Source organism: Vicugna pacos, chromosome 5 (genome assembly GCF_048564905.1).
Source record: "Vicugna pacos chromosome 5, VicPac4, whole genome shotgun sequence".
Taxonomy (NCBI): domain Eukaryota; kingdom Metazoa; phylum Chordata; class Mammalia; order Artiodactyla; family Camelidae; genus Vicugna; species Vicugna pacos.
The window spans coordinates 51,060,117-51,077,718 of NC_132991.1; the positions used below are offsets into that span (position 1 = coordinate 51,060,117).

Sequence of the window (17,602 nt, forward strand, 5' to 3'; positions counted from 1 at the left end):
TCTTTTTTGTTATTGAATTATGCTTAATTCCATTGTGCTCAGAGAAGAAATTGAAAGATCTCAATCCTTTAAATTTGTTGAGATTTATGTCCCAACAAGCATTTTATTTTGATAAATGTTCCACTGATGCTCTAGTATTCTTGAAAAAAAATGTACATTCTGACATTCTTGGGGGCAGGATTGTATACGCATATAATATATATGTGTATATATATGTACAGCCTGTCAAACCTTTACTGTTTTTTTGTCTAATTCATGTATCAGTTATTAAGAGATGTATATTAAAGTCTCCCACTCATGCACATTTATTTTATATATTTTATATATTTGAAGCTACATTATTGAGTGCATATAAATTTTAAATTGCTACATGTACCTGGTAAATTGATCATTTAATCAGTGTGAAATATTAGTTCCTATCTTTAGACAGACTTTGTATCTTCAAGAATACCTAGTCATATTAGGATAGCTACACTAACTTTCTCTTGGTTCATATTTGCCTGTTTTCCATCCTTTCTTTTTAAGCTGTGTCCTTATATTTAAAGTGTGACTCTTGTAATCAGCATTATAGTTTTTAAAAATTCCAGTCAAATAATATTAACCTTTTGATTGAACTGACTAGTCCAATTACAATTTATTTAATTATGGAGTTACTTGATTTTATGCATACAAACAATCTTAGTTATTTTTTAATTTCCCACTTTAAAAAAATTATTCTTATTTTCTTTTGGATTAATTGAGCTTTAAAGATTATTCTCTTTCCCCAATCAGCTTTTTAGTTATATATTCTTTTTTCTATTCTTTGTTACTTCAGCATTTAAAATATGCATTTATTATTTAATAGAGTCATATAAATTTGTATTTTTCCACTTCCCAGACATGTAGGCTACTTAGAACACTTTAACTGCTTTACTTCCCTACTCCTGCCATTTATGTTATTTTTCAGTCATTTTAATTTTACATATATCTAAACCTTTACAAGACATTATTATTATTATTTAGTACAATCAGTATTCATTTATATTTTTTTTCATACCTATCATTTCTGGTATTCTACATTTCTTTCTCTCTACAATTAAGTGTTCTTAAAAGCCCTGTTGGATTCTCAACCTCATATAAGGTTTTTTTTTTTTTTTGATAGGAATACTGGTCTCTAATTTTGCAATCATTAATTTCCAACGAACTTCAAGAGAAAATGAATTCACAGGATGAACTTACTCATCCATGGTTCTTTTCTATCTGTGATCTTGCTCCCTCAATTACTGTCTCTATGGCTTTCTATTATTATTGGTAGTAGCCTGAGAATTGACCACTGGATTTGGTAACGTGGAGGTCATTTGTGACCTTGATAAAGACAATATTGGTGGAGTAGGTAAATGAGGGTGGTATAAAAGTGTTTACCCAGTGCTCAGTCTGTATTTCATAATATATATTTTATTTATATTTATGTAATAAATATAAAATTTATTTTATAATATATAACATACAGTTTAAATGTGTAATTTCTTCATGCTTTGTGGTAATTAAATAATATATGTTTATTGTATAAAATTTTAAAAACAGAGAAAATATGAAAAAGAAAATGTAAACACCAACAACCAATGAGAAAAAGCAAAAATAAGTCTAAAAATAAGCAATGTTATTACTTCAGGGATAAAGGATGATAGTGACTTGGAATAGGAAAGTGGCAGAGGAGATGGGGAGAAATGGGTAGAGACAGATGCTGGATGTAGGTAGAGCAGCATGCTTGCTAACAAATTGGCTGATGGACCATGGTGAGGGAAAGGAAGTTACAGAGAATGACTCAAAGATGTGTGAGTTTTCACTAAATACCTCTCAGAAATCCCTCAAGAGTGTCCTAAGTGCACATTTGTCAAAGGAAAGTTTAATTTTTCTTAATTAAAGATAGCATTTAAAATAAATTTGTTTTAAAGATAGTTTTACTACCAAAATGGCTGTCATAAACATTGACATGAGGAATTTGTATCTTTTGCTCTATGAGAAAATGGATTCTTATCCATTCTTCCTCTTGGTGATAGTGCTTTCCATGGTGTAATCCTTTCTTTTTCCATCACATTTCAGCATTTAGAAAATTATTCTGATAACTTCAATGTATCTTGGAATTTTTTAAAGAGGGAAACAACTTATTTGCCATCATATGAAAATTAAAATATTCTAGTAATCTTTTGCTGTAAGGTTTAGAGTAAAAACAAAGCAGTAAAATATTTACTTTGAAAAAATAATTCTTAAAACTATGTCTTTCATTATAACACCAAGATCCTAGGTGAGGGAAAAGGGGACATGTGGCAGAACCTTGATTCTATTTTAAATAATTTGAAATTGGCTTTAATGGTACCCTAGAATTTTTTTAATGTTGTAATGAGTCAAGTCTTATAAAATGAAAATAGAGCCCTTTTGATAATCATTTGTATGTTGTTCAATGAGAGTCAATGCAAGAAATGAGACTTAAATTCTCAATTAAGGTCTAATACTAACCAGAAAAATAAGCTAACAGGTTTCAGCCATGGTTTATTTGATGCTGTTTTTTTTGGATAGGAGCTCTTCAGCAATATTAGTACTGTCTCATAGTTAGGCTGTGGACTGCCTAACCCACACTATGTGGAAAGGTCTCCAGCATTAATAAATTAGAGAATAATTAGAGAAACAGAAAGAAAAATACCTTATGATATCACTTATATATGGAGTCTAAAAAAAAAAAAAGACACAATTGAACTTATTTACAAAACAGAAATAGACTCCCAGTCATAGAAAACAAACTTACATTTACTGGGATGGGGAGGTTGGGAAGGGTTTGGGCGTTTGAGATTTGCAGATACTAACTACTATATATAAAATAGATGAACAACAAGGTCCTACTATACAGTACAGGGAACTATATTCAATACCTTGTAGTAACTTATAATAAGAAAGAATATGAAAACAAATATAGGTATGTATATGTGTGACTGAAACATTATGCTGTACACCAGAAATTGACACAACATTGTAAACTGACTATACTTCAATTAAAAAAAAAAAGAATGAGGAAACTTAAATTTCTTCTCTTAGGACGTCAAAGTGAAATCCTAAAGCCTTGCAGTGAACCCCCATTCCTTACCTGTTGGTCAGTAGGGGTACAGCCACCTTTTCCTCCTCTTTGGTATGCAAGTCACCACAGTGAGTAAGATCCTAAAACCAATTGATTTCTCAGTGCTGCTCTGCTGTGGTTATGTTTCCTTTAAGTAGAAGATCAGTATATCTTGGTTGAATGTCTCTCACACAGTGATGAGATATAGAAGATGCAGTGTAGTTCTCAAATAATTTATAATCTCTATATAAGTAAAGTCAAGTGTGCATAAAAAACAACCAGCACTGTGAAAAGTGATGGTATCAGCAGGAAAAGTTGCCTGGGGTGGAACTGGATATATTTTGAGAGATTAAGTGATTGGAGATGTCAGGGATTGAGTGGGGAAGAGATGGCATGAATAAAGACACAGGAATGGTAGTGAGATCAATAATAGTCGCAATAAAACCACAATCATAATTGTAATAAAAAACTTAATAATTGTTAGCCAATCAGGACCCACTTCCTATCCCTGTCCTCATTACCGTAACTGGGGGCCCTTCAGTATAGGACAATTGTTAGCAGAAAGTTAGGGCATTTTTATAGCCCTTAGCATCCCTTAAGCTGTGAGAATCAGGCATTGTCCTAAGAAGATCTCTCTCAAAGGGAAAAACTTTCACAAAGATTGTACAACATCCCAAATTTCAGTGACTTCCCAAGTACTCACAGATCCCTTCTCCCAGTGCATCACAGAATCACCGATAACCTTGAAAAGTGCAGTTGGAGTAGGGACAGAGAGAACATTATCAGTAGGACTTGCAACCTTAAACCTTGGTCTGGAATGTCTCTGATCTCACTATGTGAGCCCTTGCCATTTCTGACCTTCAACAGGGAAGAATTCTGGCAGTGTAGCACAGACATTTTAAACTTTGGCTTTGACATTGGACTGAGTTCAAATCCTGACTCAACCAGTCACCAGCTATGTGACTTTGGGAAAGTTACTGAGTGCTCTGAGCTCCATGATCTTCACATGAAAAAAAAAAAGTTAATAATAGTAATGCTTACTTCATTGTTTTTTGGAGATTGAAAGAGAGAGTTCATATAAGCACAGTGTTAAGCACCTAGAAATACTTCATCCCTGTTGACCATTTTTGACTATTGTTTACCTGACACTAGGCAAAATATTGGGACCTTTTATCAGTCTCCAAAATCTTCAAACTCCCCCCCAAATATATATATACTTTATATATATATATATTTTTTCCCCCCTTAACAGAGGTGCTGGGGATTGAACCCAGGACCTCGTGCATGCCAAGCATGTGCTCTATCACTGAGCTATTCCCCCACCTCAAAAATGTGTATTTTAATTTTAGAATCTCTTATAATGTCTCTGGGGGTGCTTATAAATCAGTCTGGGAGTTTGGAAATATTTTTTAAATTATGTATTACATAAAAGAAAAGAAACACTAGATAGTCATTCAAAGTCATCCTATTTTAAGTGGCAGAAAATATTAGAAGAAAGTGCTTATCAGTTCTCAAACTTCTTTATAATTAATACTATTATAAAGCAATAAAAATAGTCAACATTTATTGAACACTAACTTTGTATCAGACATTGGACTGGTATCTTGTAGGTGATGTCTCACTTACGAGGTAGGTGTAGAATTATCCTCATTATTGCATTATCCCCTTTTGTTTACAGATAAACTGACTGTTAACAAGTCTTGAGTAACTGAGCTATGGCCACATTGCTGGTAAGCATAGAGTATGGAGACAACCCCAGCAGGCTGTGTTCAAAGTTCTGTTAACCACTTTGCTGTAGGGCACAGTGCTGTTATGAGGATGGTGGCTCAACGATCTTGCTGGAGTAGCAGGTCATATGAGAAAGGAGTGGAAGATAAGATTGACAGGGTCATTTGGGGCTGATTTATGAAGGATTGAAATGCAAAGGAACTCTAGAAAAGTTTTCTACCTTGATCATTCTTGAAAAAAATTAATTTGTTTGTGTTAGGAACATTATCATGTGGAATGCATGTCTCCCAGTCTGCTGAAATATTTAAATCAAATGGAAGGTGGTAAAGTGCTTGGCCAAGTGCTAAGGTCCTTAGCGGACACTCCTCATAGAGCGGCTGTTTTGCTTTTTAATACTGTGGAAGTGTTCTCATCTGACCTCCACTTAATAGACTCGCCAGGTTAACCAATGCTATTTCCCTTGCAAAACATTTTAACTGATACTTATGAAAAGCTATGGCTATGCCAATACAGATCAGCTCTCACCAGGGGTCCTGATGGGTTGTACACTTCCAGGAGATGAAATGTGCTTGTTCCCAAACCTGTTTGACAGCTATCAAGTAGTCTAAATGAATTATTATGTAAACCAATGAAACATGAATGTGGGAGAAAATGAAATTTCTGTGCAAACTTAATTGGATGCTTTGGGTACACTTGATAAAGACAAGTCATTAAAAAATTATGTCAGATGAATTGTGGGCAAGCAAATGTAAAAGATAAAAAAACTTATTAAAATCTAGAAATAGTCTACACTCAACATTTCTTCTCAAGGGGTTTATAATTCTTGGTTCACTTTAAAGGCACATTGTATCATGGTATAGTTTATGATATGGAACTTGGAATTTACCTTATCCTCCTGTAAAAATAAAAAGACATTCATGTTCTTGTTTACTTAAAAATTACCTCTTAAAAATATCTCTTAAATGTCCTATATTTGGTTTATGTTTCTGAAAACAGGAAATAAGAGTTGAAATATTGTGCTTTTCTTTGTGATAGTGACCTTTTTAAAAAGTATCTCAGTCAGCTCCTCAAGGGGGATGAGTGCCCTGTGGTTGATATAGAGTCTTCTATTCAATGCAGGGTTTCAAATTTAGAACTTTTCTGGCTTAGAAACTATAAATTATTTATGCAGTATCAAGCTTTTTAAGCTCTGTTTATGACAGGTTGGGATTTTGCCAATCTTGGTTGAAACAGTCTAAATAATTTATCTTGTGTTCCTTCAACCTGCAATACATTCTGAAGCCCAAGAAATGTTAAATAAGCTTTATTTTTTCTGCTATGCTGAGGTCAGGGAGGTTAAGCACTTAGACATTCTTTGAACTCTTCTTGGTCCCTCGCCTTCTCTCAGTGTGCTAGATTTCTTTCTTTACTTTCATATTGTGCCTTTCTTATATATGACATTTCTACTTCATTGAACTTTTTTAAAAAGAATTCTTTATCTCCCATTAATTATCTCTACTGAATTTCTATACATTGTAATTCCAGTCATAAATAAGAGGATATCTTTGCAAGCAAAGAATTCAATTATTTTGGATCCCATTATCTTTCGAGAGTATGAACAATGAATTAGTCTGATTTGATTTTACTGAAATGTGTGAAACATTAATGATAAACATCAAAAGAGTTCAAGGTTTAGTTAAACTCCTACAATTTGGGCATTTATTTGAATTTTATTTTCAACATGTTAAGTATGAGGTAATGCAAATACTGGTAGTTTTTTTCCCTTCATTCAACAGTGTTTTCAAGATTTATTTATGATATACATGTAGATTCTTTTTTAATTTCAAAAGCTATATAATGAATATACTGCAGTCTGTTTATTCTGTGGTTGGTGGATATTTGTTGTTTCCAATTTTTTTGCCACTAAAACAATGTGCATCCTTATTCAATATTAGCAGTTCTCTCAGATATATTCATAGAAATGGAACTGCTGAGCCAGACTGTGTGTATCCTCAAATTTTTATTTTTTATTAAGGTATAATTGACATACAGCATTATATTAGTTTCTGGTGTATAACAGAATGATTTGATATTTGTATACATTGCAAAATGATCGCCGCGGTAAATCTAGTTAACATCTGTCAGCATACATGGTTACAATTTTTTTTCTTGTGATGAGAAGCTTTAAGATCAATCTACTCTCTTAGCAACTTTAAAATATGCAGTACAGTATTATTAAGTATAGTCATGATGCTGTACATTATATCCCTGTGACTTATTTATTTTATAACTGAAAATTTGTATCTTTTGATACAAATTCGTCTATTTTGCCTACCTCCCAACCCCTACCTCTGGCAACCACTAATCTGTTCTCTGTATCTGTGAGCTTGTTTTTGTTTGTTTGTTTATTTTTTGTTTGGTATTTGTCTTTGTCTGTCTAACTTACTGAGTTATTTCACTTAGCCTAACACCCTCAAGATCCATGTTGTCACAAAAGGCAAGGTTTCACTCTTTTTAATGATTGAATAGTATTTCCTTGTGACTGTATTAATATATATATCTCACGTTTTCTTTATCAATTCATCCATCACTGGACACTTAGGTTGTTTCCATGTCTTGGCTATTCTAAATAATGCTGGAATGAATATGAGTGTGCATATATCTTTTCAAATTAGTGTTCTCATTTTCTTTGGATAAATATCCAGGAGTTGAATTGCTGAATCATATGGTAGTTCAATATTTTAAGGAGCCTGCATACTGTTTTCTATGGTGGTTGCAACAATTTATATTTCCACCAGCAGTGAAGTTCCCTTTTCTTCATGCTCTTGCCAACACTTATTGTTTCCTGATGTTTTAATAATAGCCATTATAACAAATGTGAGGTAATATCTCATTATAGTTTTGATTTTCATTTCCCTGATGATAAATGATGTTCAAATATAGTTTTATTTATTTCATGAATCCTAGAACGTGGAGCTACCAGGTTCTAGTAAGCACAGAATTTTTATTAATTTTGAAAATAGAGAAGTTTGAGAAAAAGGAAATGCATGCTATCAGTATTTGATTATGACAACAAATTCTGTTAATTTTAATAGCCTCATTTCATTAAGAAACAGAAGAATGAAAAGGATGGATAGTAAACATATAAATATGAAATTCTTACACTCAATTAAATGCACATATGATATTACTAGTGCCATTTATTCTTTTCTGTTATCTATTCAGCTATTTTAGGTAATACTCTATTTTTTAACTTGGGATCATGTATCACTCATTCTCTGTAAATGAGGTTGGGTGGAGGGCTAGGGGTGATACGTGAGTCAGGTGTGTAATCCTTTGTGTAATCCTACCCCCTTGAGTGTAGGCTGGACTTACTGACTTTCACCCCTGCTGGGAAATTCTGCAAAATTTCGTTGCAAAGGGACATGGAAATGGGAGAGAAATAATTATGGCCAATTTTGCAAACAATCTACCACAGCCTGACATCTGGCTATAATTATTCACATCCTTCTCACAGGCAAACTATACTCACCTCCCCCTGAGACTTCCCAAAGTCTAATCTAATTACTGCATTATGCTTCAAGTTCAGAGGCTTGAGATCTACATCTGGTCTGGATGCAGCTCCTCTAGACATAGAGACCTCAGACCCAAAAGTACAATTTATCTGTCCCTGCACACTCAATCTACAATAGTGAAACATAGCAGGATAGCCACAGCAGACACTTCTATTCAAATAAAGAGAAAGATCAAAGGCATTTAATAGTCGTGGTCCATAGAATCCAACCAAGCAAATATGCCTAGGTCCCCCTACTCAGAGGTAGGAAGTGTTCCTTGATTAAGGCACAGTTCCAATCCTTGGAAGAAGTTCCCCAATAAATCCTTCTTCATGATCCTCAGTTCCACTCTCTAGATGTCCTGTCTTTAGAAATCCTACCACAGCACCAAGAGTACAAGCCTGCTCAATGACATGTGGCCCAGTGGCCTCTCCTCACCGCAGGAGACAGCTGAACAATCCCAGAAGAAGAGTCACCCTGTGAATGTGTGAGGAAGTTCAACGGAGCCACTGAAGTTCACCCTAAATTGATGACCTACTGCATCTGAATTAATGTCATTTCAAGCCACTTAATTTTAAGCTGGCTTGTTACACAGAAGTAGATAATTTCTAACATTAAAAAAAAATAGTATACCTACTGTGGAAGACAAAAAAATCATAGTCCTTGTAAACAGAGTAAATAAAGGTTAGGTTATATCTCCCATCATTTCTCTTTTATTTTCCACCTTTTGGATTTTGTTTTGTTTTGTTTTTGCTTTTCATTCTGGGAAATTTTCTCAACCTCATCTCCCAGCCTTTGTCATATATTTCAGAAATCCACATTTTCATTTCTGACATCCCTTTCCTATTCTGTGTACCTATAGTATTTAAAAATATTAAAATGTGTAAATATATATATATAATAAATAGTTGAAAAATATATAGGCATACCAGATTCTTATGATTTATTCAGTTTAATGAAATAATGACAAAGACAGGAAAAATGTATTTTTTCATATTATTTTATATTCTTCAATAATTCCGCCAATATTTTAAATATCAAGCTCACTTTTATGTCCTATAGAAGCATTGTAGAGTTTCAGAGCTTTTGCCTATGTGATTTTCTTCACATATTCACTCTGGCTTAAATTATCACCTTCATTCCTTCATTCTAATGACTACTGAATGAATCTATAACTTTGCCTTAATCTTCCAGTCTGGCTCTAGTTTTGCATTCCATCAACCTGCAGAATATTTTCTTCTGCTTATCTTGTTACTTAACCTTGACATGCCCCCAAGCCAGATTCATCATCTTGGTGCCACCACTTTTCCTGTCATATTAACTCAAAACCTTGAGAAGTCAGTATGATTTTCAAAGATGGAAAATTGAGATGTATAAAATGTAACATCCTTTATTTTCCTATAATGAAAATTATATTTTCACCTTATGCATCATTCTTTCTCAAAGTAACAAAGCAACCCAATCACTTTTTGGAAAACTCATTTCTTATGAATCTCCCATTCATATTCAATATTTATATTATATATACGTGTATATTTATTATATTATATATATTTGATATTTCTGCTTTTTCTCTCCACTGCAGAGGTGCATTGTTGGTGGGAGGGTTCCCTGTCTCAGTTTCCCTGCCCCATACTGCCATTGACTGAGAGGTGTAGCCCTCCTTCCATCATCCTTGGTTGTCAGCATCAATTCTTACTTTTTCTGGGATGTCTTTGGATACCACCACAGTGTATGAACTGAGGGTCCAGTATCCCTTTCTGTTGCTATAATTCTTTATCACTATATCTGATACCCCTTCAAGCCAACAATTCAAATAATCTCAGTTGCTTAAGGCCCCTCTCCAGGGCTGCTCTCCAGAGATATAGGACCATAATCAAGACCTGCATGCCTGAAACATCCAAGCCCAATGTCATTGTGGTGGGCAAAAAGGGAGGATAGTCTTCCACTCTATCCTTGGATCCCTAAGGATAAAGGATGGTTGTGACTCTTCTACTTCTTTTTGATCCACAAGAAATAGAATGGGGAGGAGGTGGAGGAATGGGAGTGGGCAGTGTTCAAAGTCCTTAGTCTAAGTGTCTAAACTCTCCTCTTCCCATCTAATTATCTTCTTCCTTTCCAGGGAGAGTTTGCATGGAGGGAGGGCAGGAAAAAATTTTTTCTTCACAATTTTCCTTTAAAATCTTCTGTGTTATGTGCACAATGCAGGATTATTATTTTTTATTAGTATCATTATTACTAGTATTAAACTTTAACTTAAAGCTAATAATTTGGTGTCTTTTTTCTCTTTTCCCAAATGCAGCAAAGCCTGCCTCATGTCCCCCAGCCCAACTGAAGGTGGGTCAAGGGGTTAACGTACCTGTGGAGAAAGCACATCAGTTAATACTTCTCATCATCTATTAAGTTCGGACTTATCTGAAACTCCTTCCTCTTCTGGCTTCTATATCCAAGATCCAAGACCTTTCTTTTCTTTAAAATACCTTTCCTTATTTGTGCCTTTTCAATTCTAACAGCTACTGCCCTAGCTAAGACCTTATCAAACACAAGGATTACTGAAATGGCCTCTTGGCAGAACTCAGTGACTCAAGTCTCTTGCAGTTTGAATCTGCCTTCTGTATTGTGGCTGGAATACTTTTCTTTAAACACGACTTTTATCATTTCACTCCTCTATTCAGAAATATACAATGGTTGCCCCACTGGGTCAGGTTCAAAAATTTTTGCTTGACTTCTGGGCTGACTGTAATAGGGATTCACTTGATCTATAAAACTTTATTTTTCACTCATCTCAGCAAGACTGTTTCAAGTTGGTTTCCTTATTTTCCTTATTAGTAATACTAATTTTTGCCTTTGATTTTTTTTTTATTGATGTATGGTCAGTTTACAATGTGTCAATTTCTGGTATACAGTATAATGTTTCAGTTATACATATACATACATATATTCATTTTCATATTTTTTCAATATAGGTTACTACAAGATATTGAATATAGTTCCCTGTGCTATACATAGGACCTTGCTGTTTATCTATTCTATATATAGTAGTTAGTATCTGCAAATCTTGAACTCCCAATTTATTCCTTCCCACCCCCTTCCCCTCTGGTAACCATGAGTTTGTTTACTGTCTGTGAGTCTGTTTCTGTTTTGTAGATAGGTTCATTAGTGTGTTCTTTTTTCTGTTCTTTATTTTTCAGCTTCTACATATGAGTGATATCATACGGTATTTTTCTTTCTCTTTCTAGCTTAACTTCACTTAGAGTGACGATCACCAGGTCCATCCATGTTGCAGCAAATGGCATATTTTATTCTTTTTTATGACTGGATAGTATTCCATTGTGTGTACACATATACCATAGGTTTTTTTATCCAGTCATCTGTCGATGGACATTTAGGTTGTTTCCATATCTTGGCTATTGTAAATAGTGCTGGTATGAGCATTGGGGTGTGTGTATCTTTTTGAATTAGAGTTCTCTCCGGATATATGCCCAGGAGTGGGATTGCTGGATCATATGGTAAGTCTATTTTTAGTCTTTTGAGGAATCTCCATACTGTTTTCCATAAGGGCTGCACCAAACTGCATTCCCACCAGCAGTGTAGGAGGGGTCCCTTTTCTCCACACCCTCTCTGGCAGTTATCATTTGTGGACTTTTTAATGATGGCCATTCTGACTGGTGAGAGGTGATACCTCATTGTAGTTTTGATTTGCATTTCTCTGATAATTAGTGATACTGAGCATTTCTTCATGTGCCTGTTGGCTATTTGTATGTCTTCACTGGAGAATTGCTAGTTTAGGTGTTCTGCTCATTTTTGGATTGGGTTGTTTGTGTTTTTGTTATTAAGTTGTATGAGCTGTTTATATATTCTGGAAATTAAACCTTTGTCAGTTGCTTCATTTGTAAATATTTTCTCCCATTCTGTAGGTTGTTTTGTTTTGCTTATGGTTTCCTCTGCTGTAATTTTTGCCTTTGAATTTATGCTGCATTTCTTGCCAGTAATGTCTGCTACTTCTACTTTTTGTCACCCCAGTTTTAACCATCTTTCATGACCCAGTTCAATCTCACCCCTTTCTAGACATCTTTTCCCCAGTGAAGATAATTCACACTGGTCTTTCTTGCCTTGGATCAGCAGCCCCTAAACTTTCCTGAAGATTAGAATCACCTGGAGATGGGAGTGGCTTTAAAAAATTCCAATGCCCAGGTTACACCCCATACCAAATAAATCAGGGTTCCTGGGGTGGGAGCCAGGTGTCAGTATAGTTTAGATCCTCAGGTGATTTCAGTGGGCAGCAAAGTTTTGGGAACCCCTGCTTTTGGTTTACTATAATGTGTGTCAGCTTACCATAACTTTGCACTTGGCTGTATTTGGTCTAATATTGGTCTCCAATTATATTTTTGTTACTCATCTAGAATGTAAGAAAACGAGTTTCATGCTGATTGAAGCAGAGAGTGTTGTGCTCCAGCCAGATCCCCTGGTATCCCTTTCACCCATCTATTTGCCTGTCCTGCAGCTTTGACATGGTTTTGATTCCAACGGCCAGTGCCTGTGAGCCTGCTTTGCCAGGCCAACCTCAGGCTCCTCATCTCATGAGCGATGTGTTTGGGAGTATGAAAGCCCAGTTCCCTGGCTTCTAGTTTAGATAAATATCAGAATGCCCTGCAGGACCAGGTCCTGCAGGGTCAGGTCAAAGCTGCTCTCCATGGGGTTTGGTCTGAAACACATCCTTGCATGACTTTCCTCCCTGTTCTGCTTTCCCTGCTCCCTTACTGATTTCTCCTGGGAGCACCTTCTTAATAAATCACTTGCTCACGAATCTTCATCTCAGAGTCTGCCTCTTGGGAACCCAACCTAAGATTCTTATCCCTCCTTCAAAGCAGAGTGCTGAGCACATATAAAATTCAATGAAGATTTATTAGAACAGGGATTCTTGATATGAGAAATAGAAACACAATTTAATAAAACCTTAGTTGAAGGTACTGAAATATAATATATTCAGGGGTTCTCTGTAGAATTAGAAACAATACTTTCTTAAATGTAACTTTAAAATCCTGGACATGTTGAAATCTCACTTGGGGTAGGAAATAGAGGCTAGGTAAAACTTCCTCAACAACATTTATAAAAATATCTAAGGAACAGTTTGAGACCAAGCAGTGTATAGTATCAAGGCAATTACCTTGATATCACAATTGAACAACAGGGTGGGAGACATGTAATCTCAAATGACGGATGTTGAGAGGGATTTTTTTCCTTTAGACCTGGGCCTGGGAATTTGCATTTTCAACAAATTCCCAGGTTGGCTTCATGACATTAGAGTCACAGGAGAGGGTCAGGCTAGTTTCCTGTAGGTTACCAGTTTCACTCCCCTGGGCTTGGTAAAATTTTATGATTTTTATGAATCATGGAAATGATCAGACAGCAATAGAACCTGCCTGAGATACTGAGAGGCAGGAAAGCAGTAGTCCATCAATCACATTTGGAACAGCGATTAGAAAAATAAAATTGCTTCTTGTTTATGTTCAAGTGAATGTTTACCCTGAAACCATCAGCTCACCTAGAACCGAATTTTGCACATATCATTTTGTGGCCAGTGAAGCAGAATTTTTACATCTTGAATTGTTTCCTTTTTGAGCCCTTCTTAGGACTAGCAGCAGTGATTTTGCATCTCTTTGTTCTTCCTTACTCTAGCTCTCCCTTGGGTCCATAGGAAAGAATAGAGAACTCAATTTATTCAACTATTTTGTTTATAAGGCATGTGGTTATAGGAATCATTTTTACATTTATATAGATCATGGGCTTTTTTCTTATAATTATTTGTCAGTTATTATGAGGAGGTTTGAGGCTTTAGCATATAAACACAGCACATGAACATGTTTTGATATAGTTTCCCGTTTTTACTACCTAATCTTACCAGACTATGCTGGGAAAGCTATTTGTGCATGTTTCTGTGTATGCATTTCTTCAGCTAATAGCTTTGCTCTATTTTCATACGACATATGTATGATTGCAAAAATATCTTTCGCATAACCACAATTTACTGTTTTTGTTTACTTGCCCTGTGGTGTTGTATTACCAATTTGCAAATGATGTGGTCCTCTTCTTTTAAAAGTAAACCACATCCATTTTAGGTTGTTTGATATAAAACAAAATTCCACTAGATGGCGGTATTGGAATGCAAACTAATATGTCTCTAGTTTCCCTTCTTTATAAAATCCTCAGTTTGAAATCTGTTGTAGCTTGTCATTTTGGCTTTCGAAGGTCTGCTCCTCCCTAAACTAAATGTATTGATATGATTTGGTATTTCAGTCATAGACCATGCAATGTTTCCCAGAGACCCCCAGATGACCCTGGGCAAAAACAATGAACAGGCTTTTTTTTTTTTTTGGTCCAGTTCTCATACCAGTCATTTCTTTGCTGGTATTTTTGGTTCCCTTGTGCTACTCCACTAATATTTAGGAGCCATCTGATAGTGACACTATCTTTTAACCCTAATCACTGCCCCAGCTGACTGAGGCAGCTCACTGAGGAGCTGATGTATTTACTAGATTAACAGCTGTTAACAATTAACTGATCTTTGCCAATTCGTCCAGTGCTTCTCCACATATGGTCACTGGACCAGTAGTATCACTGGGGAATTTGTTAGAAAGGCGAATTCTCAGGCCCAAAGCTAGATGTGGTGAATCACAAACTCAGGCCACGGGACCCAACTATCTGGAGTTTCATGAGCCCTCCAGGTGATTCAAATGCACACTGAGCTTGAGAACCACTGTATTAGATCCTTCCAGGTAAGAAGACTCACCACTTTGAGCTAACCTCTTTCCTCTTTTAAAGAAGAACTTTAAAAGGCAGACAGGTGGGTGAAGGAAAATTTTAAAGGTGAGCATGTGTTCCATTCGACCTATGGAGAAGCCTGGCTCTGTCCTCAGCTCTGCCTGTCACCATGGAGCCCTTCCATTGAAGGGCTGAAGCTAGTTTCTAGTATGTCAATGAAGTGGCAAAGTATGATTAGTCATTCCCGTTTCATTTTCGAGAAAGAGGCCGTGAGATGCTTAGGAAGGCCGCCAGATGGCAGCCTCGTTCCTACGCTGTCTCTGAGTTACTGAAAGTCAGGTTCTGGCTCTTTAGTTAAAGGCGATCCAGTGGCAGTGGTCATTTATTGGCTGTGCTGTTTATCTCTTTCTCTACTGCAGCTTGCGTCAGAGCCACAGGGGGAGAGAGAGGAATTAGTGTGTCAGAGAGCTCTGTAAGACTGCGATCCGCTCTTGTCCCTGTTTCACTGAATAAATGCTAGGGAGGCTATGAACATTCAACACGAGGTGAGCCCTCTAGTGAGGCTGGGTCTCAATCCAGAGCAGTCGGCTCCAACAGGTGTCTGGAGTAGCTCTGTCTTCTGTCCTTTGATGAATGCTGACTACCTGCACATCCGAATCACTTGGGGGAGCTTTTAAATCTCCTGATGCCCTCATCAAAATCTCAGAGGTAGCTCCAGGCCATCAATATATTTGAAAGCTTCTGGGTGATTCAGAGTGTATCCAGGACTGAGAACCACTTACATTAAAGAAATTGAGATTAAATTTGTGGCAACATCATTTCAATGGAGAAAGCTTGGTTGTTGCCTTATATTCTAGGGTAGATTTCAACAATGGAGTTTCTTGTCTTGGCTAGTTTTGATATTCACATGGAGAGATTTTGTTGTACAAACAGGAAAGGCATCACTCTCCCTCCTCCAACTTTCTACTCCCTTTGTCCTTCCTCTTTCCTTTCCCTCTCTCCCTCCCTCCCTCTTTTCTCTTCCTTCCTTTCTTTCTTTCTTTTTTCTTTCTTGCTGTGAAGACTGAAAATCTGAAATTGTGGCTACAATTGGGGCATATTACGGTTGCTTAAAAGGAAAATTTTAACAAAAATATATAATTAGTGTTCTGAGTTTAAAATATTTTAATTTCCTTTTTGCCTTTGGCCACATGTTCTTAGAAGCCCTCAGGCTACAGTCCCTATTTTAAAAGATATGATAGTAAAAAATTTACATCAAGCTTGATGAAAGACTGCTATTTTTATCTCATTAGCTAGCACTGAATAGATAAAATGAAAACATTCTATAATAATTGCTCACAGAACTGTGTAGAACTGCTGACTGGAGTTGGAAATTGTTCTCTAATACGAAGCTCCTTTTGTACTGAACAAGGTGAGTTTTATGAAACTGTGTGTGAATATCTTTTACTCTATTTATTCTGGAAAATCTTGTGTGCTTCCGTGCAAAGTTCTTAATAACAGGTACAACGAAACCTGGACGGAAACAGTTGTGGCATGTGAAATAGGAAATATGCTTCAACTTGGTATAAAAGTGTAAACAAATCTAAGCTTAGTTGTTTCCACCGAAGGGGGACCTATAAAAAAGCATCTCCAGAAATTTCACTGTTGGTGATACATTGTGATTCCCTAGGCATCACCTTTAAACATGTACATGTTACTAGAAGAAATAATTTGTTAGGTTCTGACTTGGCAAAAGTTTATCAAGTTGTTCTCTGTGAGTGGAGATTATATGAGAAAATTGGGAGACTCAGGAAAAGGTAGCCCAATGAAAGAGAACAGGCTGGGAAGAAAGTAGAATAAATTAAGGCATGGAGAGTCAATGGGGATTTATTTTCCATTTTGATTTAAGGATAAATCAGGGCCAAAACTGTGGAAATTTTGAAGTGGTTCACTGTAGGATTGTTACCAAACTCAGGTCCAGCTGCTCACTGCTCGAAAATCAATACTGAGAGGCAATTTTTGGTGGAAAGGAAAGTTGCTTTTAATCAGAATGCTGGCAATCTGGGAAGAAGATGGGGAGGACTCATGTTCCCCAAAAACCAACTCTGAAGATTCTGCTCAGCCATGAAAGTTTTAAAGGGAAAAGGGGAAGTAATCTCACTTAATCATTGAGATAGGAGTTCAGAGACTCCACCCCCTCCCCACCCCCACCTGCAGGCTTGTCGACTTGTGATCTTTCTTCAGATGCTGTCTTATTTGCACAGTTTGTTCACAGTTTGTTCTGAGATTGCTGAAGGGGAAGCTAGGGAAGAGATCTGGTCATCCATTAATTACTTATCCTTCATTTCTACTTCTTTCATCTACGGAAAGAACCAACAAGTTCGGCAAGGTATTGTGTGATCAAAAGATTTGAAAGGTGTACTTGGGCGGGAGATGAGTAGAGCATGGGGGCCCCTGATTTGAAAGTTAGTTACGGTACAACTTTGCTAAAGTGACAAGGTGAAAGGGGTTT

The 17,602-nt window shown here is 36.2% G+C and overlaps 1 long non-coding RNA gene across 2 annotated transcripts in view; it reads left to right on the forward strand.

Annotated features, from left to right (window-relative positions):
• Positions 1-17,602, forward strand: part of LOC140696627 (uncharacterized) — a 155,703-nt gene that overhangs the window by 66,710 nt on the left and 71,391 nt on the right. For both annotated transcript variants that reach the window (XR_012073131.1, XR_012073130.1), the window contains exon 3: positions 4,767-4,818. This is a non-coding gene — a long non-coding RNA (uncharacterized lncRNA). The remainder of the gene's footprint in view (positions 1-4,766; positions 4,819-17,602) is intronic.